Raw genomic sequence first — 15,817 nt, forward strand, 5'->3', positions numbered from 1 at the left:
AATGGAATTTGATATTATTTAATATCAATGTATAATTTAAAAACAAGTAATAAAATTATCTATAAATTTATATTTTCCCAGTTTAATAAATGCACTACTATTAGTATCTTGGAGAGTTCCTGTGGTAGTTACATAATCTGGTGTCAATTTGAGAGGATTACGAGTGGAGGGGTGGAGTCTGGCATGTCAATCAAGATATAACCAATGAGGCCTCTGTGTGGGTATGACCTTCTTCTGAGAATTCTGGGAACTCTTGTATTTTCCTCCTTGGAGGCAGTAGACACCTTCTCTCTCTCTCTCTCTCTCTCTCTCTCTCTCTCTCTCTCTCTCTCTCTCTCTCTATCCCTCCCTCCCTTGGCGATGCTCTACTGACAAGACACATGGCACCATGCTGATAGACCCCCGTGCCCTGGGAGCTGGAGAAGCCATGTAGAGACCCCTGCCAGCACCAAGATGCTTATGATGCCATTGGATCCACAAGACATCCAACCCACTTGTGTGTGATCATCCATCATTTTATCATTGCTTGTATTTTGAGAGTCTGAAGAGGACTTTATGGATTGGTGTTGGACATATGGGCTGAGATTGGACTTGTGGACTTGATCTGGACTAGGCTGGGACATTTTCTTGATGTTCAATTGCTCTTGCAAATAAACCTCTTTCTTATACACATATGAGTGTTTATGAATATTTTCTCTAGTCTACCTGGGCTAACACAGCTCCTGTGCTTCTTTTCCCAAATACATCCTTTTGTCTCCTAAATTTGGTGCTAATAGTCCCTTGCCATTCATTGTAGTATGTGTGTGTGTGTAAAATACTGCTAAAATCCATAGACTTTATTACATAAAGATATCAAAATACAAAGATCTTATTTCTTTTAAAAACAATTTTATAGTAAATTTTATTCTACATGAAACATGCCCCAACATATAAGCAATATACAGAAAAATGTGTCGTATATTGCATCTACAGAAAACAAAACGAATTACTGAAAAAGGGTGGAGGGAAGAAACAAAGTGAAAAAAAATTGTGTGATTTTGTGCATTCTACTTTAATGCACCCAAAATTAGACACTAGACTGGACTGGCATCCTGCCTCACCCCAGAGACCTAGACAGGACAGTAAGGAAAGGGCACATTGGAAACTGTCCACCTGATGAGAGCCGGAAGCTGTGTTTCTTACCATATATTTCATCTACCGTGTGACCCCGAAAATAAGACATACTCATAAAATAAGCCGTAGCAGGGTTTCTAAGCATTCGCGCAATATGTAAGCCATCTCCCCCAAATAAGACATAGTGACAGGCTTGGCTCTGCAGTGCACCTGCGCAGAGTGGTCACAAAGACGGGCAGCCCTTCTCATCTGCCCAGTCGTGACAGCTGCTGTCTCAGAGGTGACCGCAGAGGTGCGGCAGCCCCCTCCACAAGGTCGGCTCCCCCCGTCAGGCCCAGGTCGTTCTGTGCGTGCTGCAAGCTGAGGCTTAGAGAGGGACATAGACACTGAGAGCGAAAGTCTCAGTGAAGTGAGGAGCAGGACACTCTGCTCTAAGTATTGCGTGTCCTCCGGGGGAAGAAGGAAAGCGATGGCTGCCGTGTGACTCAGCGCTGTGGGTCCATGTTCCAGCAGAAGATGACTTCACTATATTTGACTAAATGTAGATTGCTGTACCATACTTAGTAAAAATAAGACATCCCCTGAAAACAAGCCATGCTGTGTATGCTTGAGGAAAAGAAATGTGACAGTGTCTTATTTTCGGGGAAACATTTTAAAGTGATATTTCCATCTAACCCTTTCCCAAAGAATTTGGTATATTCACATCCTCAAGGGACACCAATTGTGCTATTTTAAATGTTCTTCGAGTTTTGGGAATCAAAATAAATCGGAATGGGCAAGGTCCAGGCTCTAGGATGGATGGGTAATGCTTCCCCATGAAATTCTCTCAGGACTGCAGCCCAGGACCAGTTCTTACCACTCTCAAAAAATGAACAGATGCAGCATTGTGAGGGGAAAGATCCTTTGTCGCACTCTCTTGGTCTCTTCCTCATCAATTCAATTTTTCAGTTTTCTTAAAACTTCTTCATAGGTTGAACCTTGTGATTCCACATTTCTCTCCCTCCCCTCCCCTAATCCTTTTCCAGGGACTAGACCCCCCTCCCAAGGGACCAATAATGGAAAAGTGGGTGAAGGGCGATGGAGGATGATGTAAGATATGGAAATAATAATCTATAACTCATCAAGAATTTGAGATGGAAGGAGGGCGGGGCAGAGAGAAATGAGGAGCTGATTCTAGGGGCTCAAGTGGGAAGAGAATGCTTTGAAAATGAGGATGGCGGCATATGTGTAAATGTGCTCGACACATTCGAGGAATGTATGGATTGTGATAAAAGATGTACGAGCCCCCAATAAAATATTTTTAAAAGAAGTAAAAGGATATCATGCTTGGTAAAGTGGAGGGATTGGCACCATGACTCCAGCAATGGGCTCAGGCATAGGGCAATTGGGAGGACACAGTGTTTCGTTTTGTTGTGTATAGGTTTGTTATGGATCAGAACCTACTCAATAGCATCTAACAACAACAAGAAGCCTTTTCAGGCGTAGAAGTCTAGTCTTTCTCCTGCTGACCTTGTAGCTGGTAGTCCAACACATCATCTCTACACCACCAAGGATCCTTTGAGCAAGGTTAGCGAGATGGAAACATTGTTTACAGAATTGTATGAATATGTGCACTTAAAATCAAAAATGGGAAAACATGTGAGATCACAACTATGTTAGCTGATATCAATAATATTTTATAGGAACTTTTTGAAGAATATGTAAGTATTCTTCAAACACACACACACACACACACTTCCATCTTTAAGTTCAATGCTGTATATGATAGGGTAATATCTAAACACATACGAAAAAATCCAGGTAATACATCTGGTAATATTCCCAGTCCTGCACCATCCTCACAATTGCTCTTATGTTTAATTCCATTGTTGCAGCCTCTGTGTCGATCCATATTGGTGAGCGTCTTCCTCTTTTTTGCTGTCACTCTACTTTTCCAAGAATAAGGTTCTCCAGGTACTTATCCCCCATGACAACCTGTCCAAACAACGTGAGACGGAATCTCACCATCCTTGCCTCGAAGGAGCATTCTGACTGTACTTCTTTTAGAGAGAATCATTTGTTCTTCCGGAAGTCCATGGTACTGTCAACATTCTTTGCCAGCACCATAATTCAAATGTCTCGATTCTCCTTTGGTCTTCCTTACTCAATGCCTAACTTTAACAAGCAGATGAAGAAATTGAAAATATCACGACTTGGGTGAGGTGCACTTTAATCCTCAGGTAATATCTTATATTTCAATACTTTAAAGAGGTCTTGTGCAGGAGACTTACCCAGTGCAATGTGTCCTTTGATATCTTGACTGCTCTTTCCATGAGCATTGATTGTGAATCCAAGCAGGACAAAATCCTTGACAATTTCAATTTTCCTGTGTTCATCAGGATGTTAACTACTGGACCAGTTGTGAGGATTTTGGTTTTCTTCACATTGACTTGTAAGCCATCCTGAAGCCTGTAATCCTTAATCTTCATCAGCAAGTGCATTAACACCTCCTCAGTTTCAGCAAGCAAGATTGTGTCATCTGCATATTGTAGGTTGTTAATAAGCCCTCCTCCAATCCCGAAGTGGCGTTCTTCTTCACATAAGCCAGCTTCTGTAATAATTTGCTCAGTATATGAATTAAATAAGTATGGTGAAATGGTACAATCCTAATGCACTCCTTTCCTAGCTTTGAACCATCTAACTTTTTTGTTCTGTTCACACAACTGCCTCTTAATTCATGGACAAGCTAGTCATTAGCACAACAAAATATTCTGTAATGCCCATTCTGCTCAAGGTTATCCATAATTTGTTATGATTTACACAATCTAATATGTTGGCATAGTTAATAAAACATAAATAATATCTTTCTGGTATTCTCTGCTTTCAGCCAAGATCCATCTGACATCAAAATGATATCCCTCGTTCTCTTCTGAATACATCCTGAATCTCTGGCACCTCCCTGCCAATGTACTTCTACAATCTTTGTTGGGCGATATTCAGCAAAAATTTCACTTGCATGTGCTATTAATGATATTCCAGAATTTGAACACCTGTTGGGTCAGCTATGTTTGGAATGGGTACCGATAGGGACTTCTTCCAGTCTCCTGGCCAAGTAGATGACTCCTGGCAAATTTCCTGGCATAGATGAGGCAGTGCGTTCAGTTATAGTCTCTGAAACCCTCAGGGGCAGTGAGTGAGTGCTTCCAGTGCTTCATCACCTTCTTGAAACGTTTCAATTAGCCTTCCATCAATTCCTGGAGTCTTGTTCTTGGCCAATGCTTTCACTGCAGCTTCAAGTTCTTTTTTCAGTACAATTGGTTCTTGATCATATGCTACCTCTTGAGATGGGTGAGTGCTAACTACTTCTTTTAGGTGCAATGACCCAATATCTTTTTAATCTTATTTTGACACATCCTGCAGCATTCAATATTTTCACCATAGAATCTTTTTCGGCTGTTGTTGTTTTTAATCATTAGGGGCTCATACAACTCTTATCACGATCCATACATACATCAATTGTGTAAAGCACATTCTCTCTACTTAAGCCCCTGGCATCAGCTCCTCATTTTGCCCTCCTTCCTGGCTCCCCCTCCCTCATAAACCCTTCATAATTTATAAATTATTATTGTCATATCTTGCCCTGTCCAACATCTCCCTTCACCCACTTTTCTGTTGTTCATCCTCCCCAGGGAGGAGGTCACATGTAGATCCTTGTAATCAGTTCCCCCTTTCCAAACCACCCTTCCTCTACACTCCCATTATCGCCACTCACACCACTGGTCCTGAAGGGATCATCTGCTCTGGATTCCCTGTGTTTCCAATTCCTATCTCTACTAGTGTACATCCTCTGGTCTAGCCAGACTTGCAAGGTAGAATTGGGATCCTGATAGTTGGGGAGGGGCGGAAGCATTTAGGAACTAGAGGAAAGTTGTATTTTTCATCGTTGCTACCTCACACCCTGACTGGCTCATCTCCTCCCAGAGATCCTTCTGTATAGGATGTCCAGTTGCCTACAAATGGGCTTTGGGTCTCCACTCCGCACTCCCCGCCTCATTCACTATAATAAGATTTTTTTGTTCTGATGCTACCTGATATCTGATCCCTTTGGCACCTCATGATTTCACAGGCTGGTGTGCTTCTTCCATGTGCACTTTGTTGTTTCTGAGCTAGATGGCCGCTTGTTTACCTTCAAGCCTTTAATACCCCAGACGCTACATCTTTGGAGAGCTGGGTACCATCAGCTTTCTTCACCACATTTGCTTATGAATGCATTTGTCTTTAGCGATCGTATCATGGAGGTGAACACACAATGATATGATTTTTTGTTCTTTGATGCCTGATAACTGATCCCTTTGGCACCTCATGATCACAAAGGTTGGTGTGCTTCGTCCATGTGGGCTTTGTTGCTTCTGAGCTAGATCGTTACTTGCTTACCTTCAAGCCTTTAAGACCCCAGACGCTATACCTTTTGATATCCAGGCACCATCAACTTTCTTCACATTAACTTATGCACCCACTTTGTCTTCAGCGGTTGTGTTGGGAAGGTGAGGATCATAGAATGCCAATTTAATAGCAGAAAGTATTCTTGCATTGCGGGTGTACTTGAGTAGAGCCCCAATGCCCTTCTGTTATCTTAATACAAAACCTATAAATATATGCACATAGATCTATTTCCCCATGCTCATATATAAATATATTTGCATATGTGCATGCCTTTATCTAGACCTCTATAAATTCCCTTTGCTTCCCAGTTCTTTCCTCTATTTTCTTTCCTCCTGTTTCTCTATCAGATCAGTCCCCACCTAGGTTTCAGCAATTCCTCTTGGTTGCATTACCCTTGATTATGCCCCACCATCCTTCCCACACCCTCCTCACCCCTGATTTCAGGCACTTGTTGTTCCTTTGTCCCTGGGTTTGTTAACATCACTACCTTTCTCCCCACCTACCACTCTCCTATGTCACCCTGGAACTTTTTGTCCATTGTTTTCTCCTCCAGATTATTCATCCAGCCTATCTCATTTAGACAGAGCTGTGGAGATAAAAACAAGACAGAGTAAAACCAGACAACAATATACAACAACAACAACAAATCAATGACAAATTAACTAAACAAAACACAACAAGAAAGATAAGCTTGTAGTTAGTTCAAGGATTGTTTGTTGGCCTTTAGGAGTGCTTTCCAGTCCAGTTTGTTGGGGCACCATATCCAGGCCCCAAAATCCACCTTCAGCATTCCCTGGGGACCTTGCCACTCTGTTCCCTTGCTGTTCTGATGCACTCCCTTAATGTTTACCTCGGTGTGGCAGGATCAGATTGGGTGCAATTCCCACACTGTGCTTCCGGTGTTGTCCCCTGTAGGGCTATGGGTCAGTGAGGGGCATCACGTGTCATAGTGAGGCCAGCCATGTGGTCCTCTCTGTGGTCTGGTTGCTCTAATTGGGAACATCGTCCTCATGGCCTGGTGGGCCAGGATGAGCTCCACTCTGTCCTCCTCCCTCTGTATCTGCTCCCGTGTGCTCTGATCAGATATGTGCCCATAGAATCTTTTAATCTGGTTACTCAACGCTTGAATTTTTCTTACATTCTTTGAGTTTATGATATGCTAAGCATATTCTTCCCTTTTGGTTTTGTAATGCTAGGTCTTTGTACATTCCATTATAATAGTTATTTTTGCCTTCATAAGCTGCCTTTTGAAAATTTCTGCGCAGGTCTTTGATGTCATCATTTCTTCCATTTTCTTTAGCTACTCTATAATTTAGAGTAAGTGTCAGAGACTCTTGTGACATACACTTTTATCTTTTCTTTTTTTGTCTTTAATAACTTTCTGCTGTCTTCTTGTATGATGTTATCACCCAGCTCATCAGGTCTTATGTCATTAATGTTCAATGAGTCAAATCTGTTCTTGGGATGTTCTCAAAATTCAGGTGGGGTAGACTCTAGGTTGTATTTTGGATCACATGGACTTGCTTTCAATTTTCCTCAGGTTAAATCTACACTTACATATGAGCAATGAATGGTCTGTTCCACAATGGTCCCCTGGCCTGGTTTTAGCTGCTGAGAACAGCTTCTCCATTGTCTGCCCCACCCCCCTCCAATTTAGTCAATTTGATTTCTTTGTATTCCATCTGTAGTTACTTTTTTATTGGAGAAAAGAACAATTTGTGATGTAGAAATCACTGGCCATGCAATTATCATGTGATCTCCAGGTTCATTTCTGTTATCAAGACCATATTTCCCACCTACTATTCTTTCCTTTTTGTGTCCTATTTTTGCATTCCAATTGCTAACAATTGCCAATGCATTTTGATTGTATATTTGGTCAATTTCAGACTAGAGAAATTGGTAGAGGTGCATAACATTAAATAATAATTTGATTGATTGGATTTCTTTGTGTGCAGAAACATATAATACTACCACAGAAAGCATTGTACTTCAAGATAGAGCTTTTGTACAATTTGTATCACAATCATTTTTTAAACATGTTTTTCTATATGGACTCCTTGACATAGTCAAAAGTCTCCCTTTACCCCCACCCCTTTACCCCTGCCCCCTCCCTGTCAAAAACTTTATTCTACTTGCTGTCCCTATAGGTTCATCAATCCTGGTTTTTGTTTGGGCTGTGTCTGGACTGTGCAGCCACTTCCCCCAGCACTCCCAAAAGATAGCCTGCAGGACTGTTCAGCCCCTTCCCCCATATCTCAAGGCCAGAGCTGGACTGTGTAGTCCATGCCTCCAGCATTCTAAAGAGCTTATCTCTCTGGGACAGGTCTGTACAGCCTGTTCCCTCGGCATTATTCACAGACCATATCCTGACTCAGACCCTGCAACTACAGTATCAGAAAGCTTCCTTCCCCTTATCAATATATACATCCTTGACTCAAGCCCTGCATATGTCCCACTGCCTAACTGCCAGGCGTGATTTCCCTGACCTAACTCATTGGGTCACAGAACTCCCTGGGAGCTCAAGATGCTCCTGTCCCTTTCTCTGCTCTCCCCTCCCTCCGGGGAGTTCTTTCCCTCAATAAAATCTTGTGTTTGAAAACCTTGTGGATCCAGTGGTGGTGGAAGCATCTCAGAGCTGGCATTGATCTCTATATGTCTCCTCCAACTCCAGGGCCCTGCCTCCAAGTGGCTTGTCAACAGAAATGTCTTTCAGGGAGAGTGGGTGTCCTGCCTCCAGGCACACTCAGGAGAAGGCCATGCCCACACCAAAACCTCGTTCACTATGACCTGATTGACAGGTTAGACTCCACCCCTTTTCTCAAGTCGACAGTAGATTATGTAACTGCCACAGACATCATGCTTGGTAAGTGGAGGGGGTCGCAAACAAGGGAAAGGCTCACAATGAGAGGGATAGACATAGCCTTTGCAACGAAGGTTCAAGTGTGATATTGATGCAGAATCTTTGCTGTCTATAGGGTCACTATGAGTAGGAAACAACCTGACAGCACCTAACAACACAAAACACACATAGACATACATTCCTAAAATTATTTGTTTGCTTTTCTTTGGTCTTTGGGATTTCTTGTGATACTTGAACATTACATTTTTAATTGAACATTAATTACTTTGTTAGGATTTATTGATATTGCTATATGGAATTCTAGAAGCTTTTTAAAATTTTAACTTTTATTTCATGGTATAGATGAATATACCACACTTTATGTATGTATTCTGGTGTTGATGAGAATTTATATAAACAATGTAATCATGAATTGGTTGGACACATTCCTTGGGCACATGACTTTACAACGGGGATTTTTAAATGGCTGTAACAATTTTTACATCTACATAATAAGTATATTTTATATATAAGATTATTCTTTTAAAACCCTATAGATTGACACCAGAGACATTGTGAAAAAAAATTGTAATCAGTGATTGCAAAATTATATATAAATGTGTATTCACTTACAAGTTGGGCTGCGATCCTCAAAATGTGCAGTTTGAAACCACCAGCCACCTCACTGGGAGAAAGAAGGAGCCTCCTGCTCGCATAGAGAGTTACAGTCTCGGAATCTGCAGGGGCAATTTCTATTCTGTCCTACACGGTCGTCTTAAGTCAGAACTGACCAGAAGTCAGTGATTTTGGTGGGGCAGGGATGGGTGTTGGTGTTATTTACTATCATTTTACCAATACCTAATAGAGTAGAACATAATTTAAAATATTTATTAGCATCACATTTTCTTTTCTGAAAGCCTGTCAAAGTATTTTTGTCCACGTTTCGGTTGCATTATTTCTCTATGTAAGATTCATGTTTTAGAACTAATTTTATTTTATGGTCACCTGGTTTTGTGAGTACTAGGAGTGGTACATGTTTTTTCCTGGCATAAGGCAGGTCTCCAGAGGAGACAAATTAATTTTCTCCCATCAGGAGTACACAGGCACTCATGTTTTTCAAAATACTGGCCACACATGGGATTACTATTTAAAATTTTGACCTAGCTGGTGGGATAAAATGCTATTACAATTCAGTTTTAGTTTATATTTCTCTTATTGCAAATTATGCTGGGGATTATTTCATATGTAAAGTAGTTTCTCTCCTAGGAAATGCTTCATCATGTCTTGCATCCACTTTCCTATTGAACTCATTCTCTTCACTATAAACTTCTAGTTGTTACTATTTAGTCTGCCTTAACTAATTTTTTATTTATTGTATTGATAAATATGGGTTACAAATACTTGGTTCACAAACAGACTCAAACGTGTAATGGCTCCACCTTTATAAAACTTTACACCTAACTCTTCAAACATATTGGACAAGTATTAACATCAGAGTCATTTGGGAGTTTAGGTCAATGGAGGATGTCTTATCTTCAATAAGTGCCTTTCACAGCCATCTTGATATCAATACTAATTCTGCTGGCTGGAAAAAAAAAACCCAGCAAGGTGGGATTCTTTTTTTTTTTTTTTTTTTTTTTAAATTTTAACAACTTATTGGGGCTCATACAATTCTTTTCACAGTTCATATATATACATACATCAATTGTATAAAGCACATCTGTACAGTCTTTGCCCTAATCATTTTTTTCTCTTTTCTTCTTTTACATTTTATTAGGGACTCATACAACTCTTACCACAATCCATACATATACATACATCAATTGTATAAAGCACATCCATACATTCCCTGCCCCAATCATTCTCAAGGCATTTGCTCTCCACTTAAGCCCCTTGCATCAGGTCCTCTTTTTTTTCCCCCTCCTCCCTCCCCATTCCCCCCTCCCTCATATGCCCTTGGTAATTTATACATCGTTGTTTTGTCATATCTTGCCCTATCCGGAGTCTCCCTTCCCCACTTCTCTGCTGTCCCTCTCCCAGGGAAGAGGTCACATGTGGATCCTTGTAATCAGTTCCCCCTTTCCAACCCACTCACCCTCCACTCTCCCAGCATCTCCCTCACACCCTTGGTCCTGAAGGTATCAACCACCCTGGATTCCCTGTACCTCCAACCCTCATATGCACCAGTGTACAGCCTCTGTCCTATCCAGCCCTGCAAGGTAGAATTCGGATCATGGTAGTTGGGGGGAGGAAGCATCCATGATCCGGGGGAAAGCTGTGTTCTTCATCGATACTACCTCACACCCTAATTAACCCATCTCCTCTCCTAAACCCCTCTATGAGGGGATCTCCATTGGTCGACACTTGGGCCTTGGGTCTCCACTCTGCACTTCCCCCTTCATTTAATATGATATATATATACATATATATACATACATATATACATATACACATATATACACATACATACACACACTTACATCTTTTTTTTTTTGCATGATGCCTTATACCTGGTCCCTTGGGCACCTCGTGATCGCACTGGCCGGTGTGCTTCTTCCATGTGGGCTTATTTGCTTCTGAGCTAGATGGCCGCTTGTTTATCTTCAAGCCTTTAAGACCCCAGTCACTATCTCTTTTGATAGCCGGGCACCATCAGCTTTCTTCACCACATTTACTTGTTCACCCACTTTGGCTCCAGCCGTTGTGTCGGGAGAGTGAGCATCATAGAGTTCCAATTTAATAAAAGAAGGTATTCATGCATTGAGGGAGTGTTTGAGTAGAGGCCCAAGGTCCTTCCGCCACCTTAATACTTGACCTATAAATATAGACACATAGATCTATTTCCCCATCCTCCTATATATATTTGCATGTACATGTCTTTGTCTAGACCTCCATGAATGCCCTTTGACTCCTAGCTCTTTCCTCCATCTCCCTTGACTTTCCTCCTGCCCTACTAGCAAGGTGGGATTCTTATGCAAGGTTTCCTCTGGCTATGCTACATATTGCTGTTGCTCACATTGCACAGCCCCTTCAACTGCAAGGACACTGGGAAATAGGTTAGAGGCATACTAGGGGATACCTGCTCCCCAAAATGGAAAGTCTTTTTCCCCAAAGCTATGCATTTAAAATTTTTTTCACAAACAACCTTATCACATTCAAAGTACTCTCCATTACACTTAATACATTTGTCGAATCTGTGATTCCATTCTTGGAAACATTTTCAAATTTCATCGGTTTGGATGGCTGAAAGCACCTCCCTCATTTTTTTATTCAGTTCTTCTATGTGGTCAAATCACTGTCCTTTTATGTCCCTCTTCATTCACGGAAACAAAAAGAAGTTTCACAGAGCGAGGTCAGGTGAGTCAGGTGTGTAGGGTATGAGAGGCATGTTATTTTTGCCCCAAACTGGGGCACTGAGATGGATGCATGAGCAGGTGTATTGTCCTGGTGGCAAAACCAGTGCCCCATCTTCTACAAATCAGGCCTTTTTTTTAATCTCACACTGTTACGCAATCTTTTCAGAATCACTAAGTAGAAAACTTGATTAACAGTATGACCTGGTGTAACAAAAAACAAATGAGCATCATTTTTAGGGGGTACCCCCTCATATATCCAGAAAGACAAGAAGCTAAGGGCCATGGTCAGAGAAAATTTTCTGTACATTAAACATCCATGCAAACGCTTCTCACCCACACAACACATGCTCCCTTTTAAGAGACAAACTAAAGTCACTGCATCCAATTAAGAATCCAGACTCTATTGGTCCCATCTGTTATGAACTAAAAAGCAGAAACAAAAAACCCAAGCAACCATTTGCCCTTTGTAATCCAATATATAATGCGATAGCAGAAACATAGACATGGAAATAGAAACTGCTATTCAGATAAAGGAAAAATGCAAGGTTTCTTTTAATCATGGCACTGTTGGGAAAGTACAGTAACGATAGGTACAGATCAAGAGAGAACGGCTGTGGGGATGTTAAAGGTCTTATGATACTAACAGTTCTCTGCAGGGTCACTCGGGAGGTTTCATGTGAAGATAGGGTAACAGCAATGCAGGATTGTAGACAAGGGTTTGTGTATGGCAAGCAGGGGACGGCTAGCTAGGTTTCTTGTGTTTCCTGGGGATTTGTTATTTTGAATAATTCTCTAAATTTCAAGGCATAGAATCATAGGCATAATTGTGCACCCGAGGTAATTAGGGCACATGTAGATCGAGGACTGCAGCCTTCAGTATGGATTAAAACTCAATGTAAAGAAGACCAAAATCCGCACAACTGGACCAGGAGGTAGCATCATGATAAATGTAGAAAAACATTAACGTTTTCAAGGATTTCATCTTCCTTGGATCCACAATCAATGCTCATGGAAGCAGCAGTAAAGAGATCAAAAGATGTGTTACATCAGGTAAAGCTGCCTAAGATCTCAAGAATATTGAAAGCAAGGATGTTTCTTTGAGGACTAAGGTATGCCTGACCTAAGCAATGATATTTTCAATCATCTGATATGCATATGAAAGTTGGACATTGAATAAGGAAGATAAAAAAAAGATTGAATTTTAACTGGTGAATATTGAAAAGTACCACGCACTGCCAAGAGAACAAGCAAATATGTCTCAAAGGAAGTACAGCAAGAATTTCCTTAAAGTCAAGGATGGTGAGATTTTGTCTCCAGTTCTTTGAACATGTAGTTAGGAGAGACTAGTCCCTGGAGAAGAACATCATCTTGATAAAAAGGAGTGGTAGCAAAAAAAGAGGAAGAACCTCGATAAGATGGATTGGCACAGTGGTTTCAACAATGTATTCAAATTTAAGGACAATTGTGAGGCTGATGCAGGATGTATCTGCTTAAGACAGGGTTGCTATGAGTTGGAACCTGCTCCATGGTATCTGACAGCAATGACAGCAATGAAGCTGCACACTTTTCCAAAACCCACTTAAAATTGGTAAAGGTTAGGAGACTGAGGGTTGTTTAATTTTTGAGTATTTTAATTTATGTTGTTGGGTAAGCAAAGAAGCTGAAGAAAACTTAAGAGCTATGTCTGATGCTATGAAGAGGAACAATATTAGAATTATTGGCTTACCAGAAGAAGGGACAACAAAGAAGTCATCTGCAACAATAGTAAGATAATTCTTGGAGGAAAACTTCCCCAGCACAGTGAATGAAAACCAGTCAACCATTCAGGAGGCTGAAAGAACACCAGCTAGACTAAAAACCAAGAAGTCGCCAAAGCACATAATAGTTAAACTATCCAACTTGGGATGAAAAAGAAAAAAAATCATGGGAGCAGCTAGGGAAAAACAAGCAATTACATATAAAGATTCACAAATAACAATATGCTGAGACCTATTAGCAGAAACTATGAAGAAGAGAGAGAGAGTGCAGAAACATATTCCACAAATTGAAGGAAAACAACACAAATTCAAGAATACTCTACCCAGTCAAATTATCGATCAAGATAGATGGAGTAGTAAGAGTCTTTTCAGACAAGTAAAATCTCAAAGAACACGTTAGAAAAGAGCCAGCCCTACAAAATATCCTTGCCACCGTATGGGTAGAAGAAAAACACTTCAAGCATAAATAAGAGACCACCATGTAGAACAATTTCACCCAGAGGGCAACAAAGAGAAAACAGACCCCAAAATACCATTGGCTTATGGATGGAAAGATGTCAAGAATGATACACACAAACACAGATGCACAACACATGAGTAAGAAAGGAAGGTAGGAAAACACCAAACACAAAAGGTATAAGATGACATTACAGAGTCCGCAGATGGAGATAATAACCCTGAATATCAATGGCCTGAACTCAGGTACTAAAAGGCTGAGGCTAGCAGAATGGGTTAAAAAAACACAATCCATCAATCTGCTGCCTACAGGAGACACATCTCAACGCTACAGACAAAAATAGGCTGAGAATCAAAGCCCACAGAAAGGCATACCAAGCAAACAGAAATTCAAGAAAAGCAGGGGTTTCAATAGTAATCTCGGGTAAAATTGACCTCAAAGTGCAAACCATAAAAAGAGATAAGAAGGGACACTATATAATGCTCAAGGAAACGGTAGACAAAGAACCACTAAGTGTTTTAAACATATATTCCCGAAGGAGAGACCCACTGAATAAGTCAACCAAACACTCCAAAAGATGAAAAATGAAATCACAGCCTCAACAATTATAGTGGGTAACTTTAATACACTGCTCTCTGAGAAAGATAGATCACAGGGGAAAAAAACTCAACAAGGAGGCTATAGATCTAAATACTACAGTCAGACAATTTAAACTGATAGCTATTGACAGAGTTTTTCATCAAAATACAAAAAAGTTCACATTTTTTTCAAGCCCGCATGGTACATATTCAGAGATAGACCACATGCTGGGGCATGAGGCGAATCTACATAAATTTAAGAACATTGTTATCTGACAGATCTCTCTCTGTCTCTGACTACGGTGTAATAAGGTTGGAAATTAAAAGGAAGATGAAGAAAACAAGTGCAAACAATTGGAGGATGAATAACTATTTCAAAAGGAGTATGTACTGGCACAGATCAGAAATGAAATTAGGAAATTTCTAGAAAACAATGAGAATGAGAACATGACATAGCAAAATGTATGGGACACAGCAAAGGCAGTTATCAGAGGAAGTTTCATAGCAATACATGCACACATGAAAAAGGAAAAGAGACTCATAATTGATATCCTGGCATAAAATTTACAACTAGAGCAGAGTCAGCAGGACAATCCCACTAATAGCAAAATAAATGAAATAATAAAACTCAGGTCTGAGATGCAGGATAGGGAAAATAAGAAAACTATGGGAAAACATTAATGCTGTTAAAAGTTGGTTCTTTGAAAGGGTAAACAGAATTGACAGGCTGCTGGCAAACCTAACGAAAGAAAGGAAGGAACAAATTTCAATAGCAAGAATGAGGGATGAAAGAGCTGACATTACAACAGACCCTAATGAAATCAAAAGGATAATTATACAGCACTATGAAGGATTGTACTCCAAAGAATTCAACAACTTGGAAGACATAGAAAAATTCTTGGAAATACAATCCCTCCCTAGACTATCCCAAAGGACATCAAGAGTCTCCACAGACCCATAGCAATAGAAGAAATAAGCAAGGTAATCAAGGGATTACCAACAAAAAAATTTCCCTGGACCAGATGGCTTCACAGGAGAATTCTACCAAGCATTTATGGAAGAACGAACACCAATCCTACACAAACTCTTCCAGAACATAGAAAAAGATGGCAAACTCCCAAACTCCTTCTAAGAACCTAGTATAACTGACACTAAAACCGGGAAAGACTCCCACAAGAATTGAGAACTACAGACCAATATCCCTAACGAACATTGATGCAAATATCCTTAACAAAACACTGGCCAATCGAATACAAAAGTATATTAAATAAGTGGGATTCATACCAGGGATGCAG

The sequence above is a fragment of the Tenrec ecaudatus genome, chromosome 2 (assembly GCF_050624435.1).
Source record: "Tenrec ecaudatus isolate mTenEca1 chromosome 2, mTenEca1.hap1, whole genome shotgun sequence".
Classification (NCBI taxonomy): domain Eukaryota; kingdom Metazoa; phylum Chordata; class Mammalia; order Afrosoricida; family Tenrecidae; genus Tenrec; species Tenrec ecaudatus.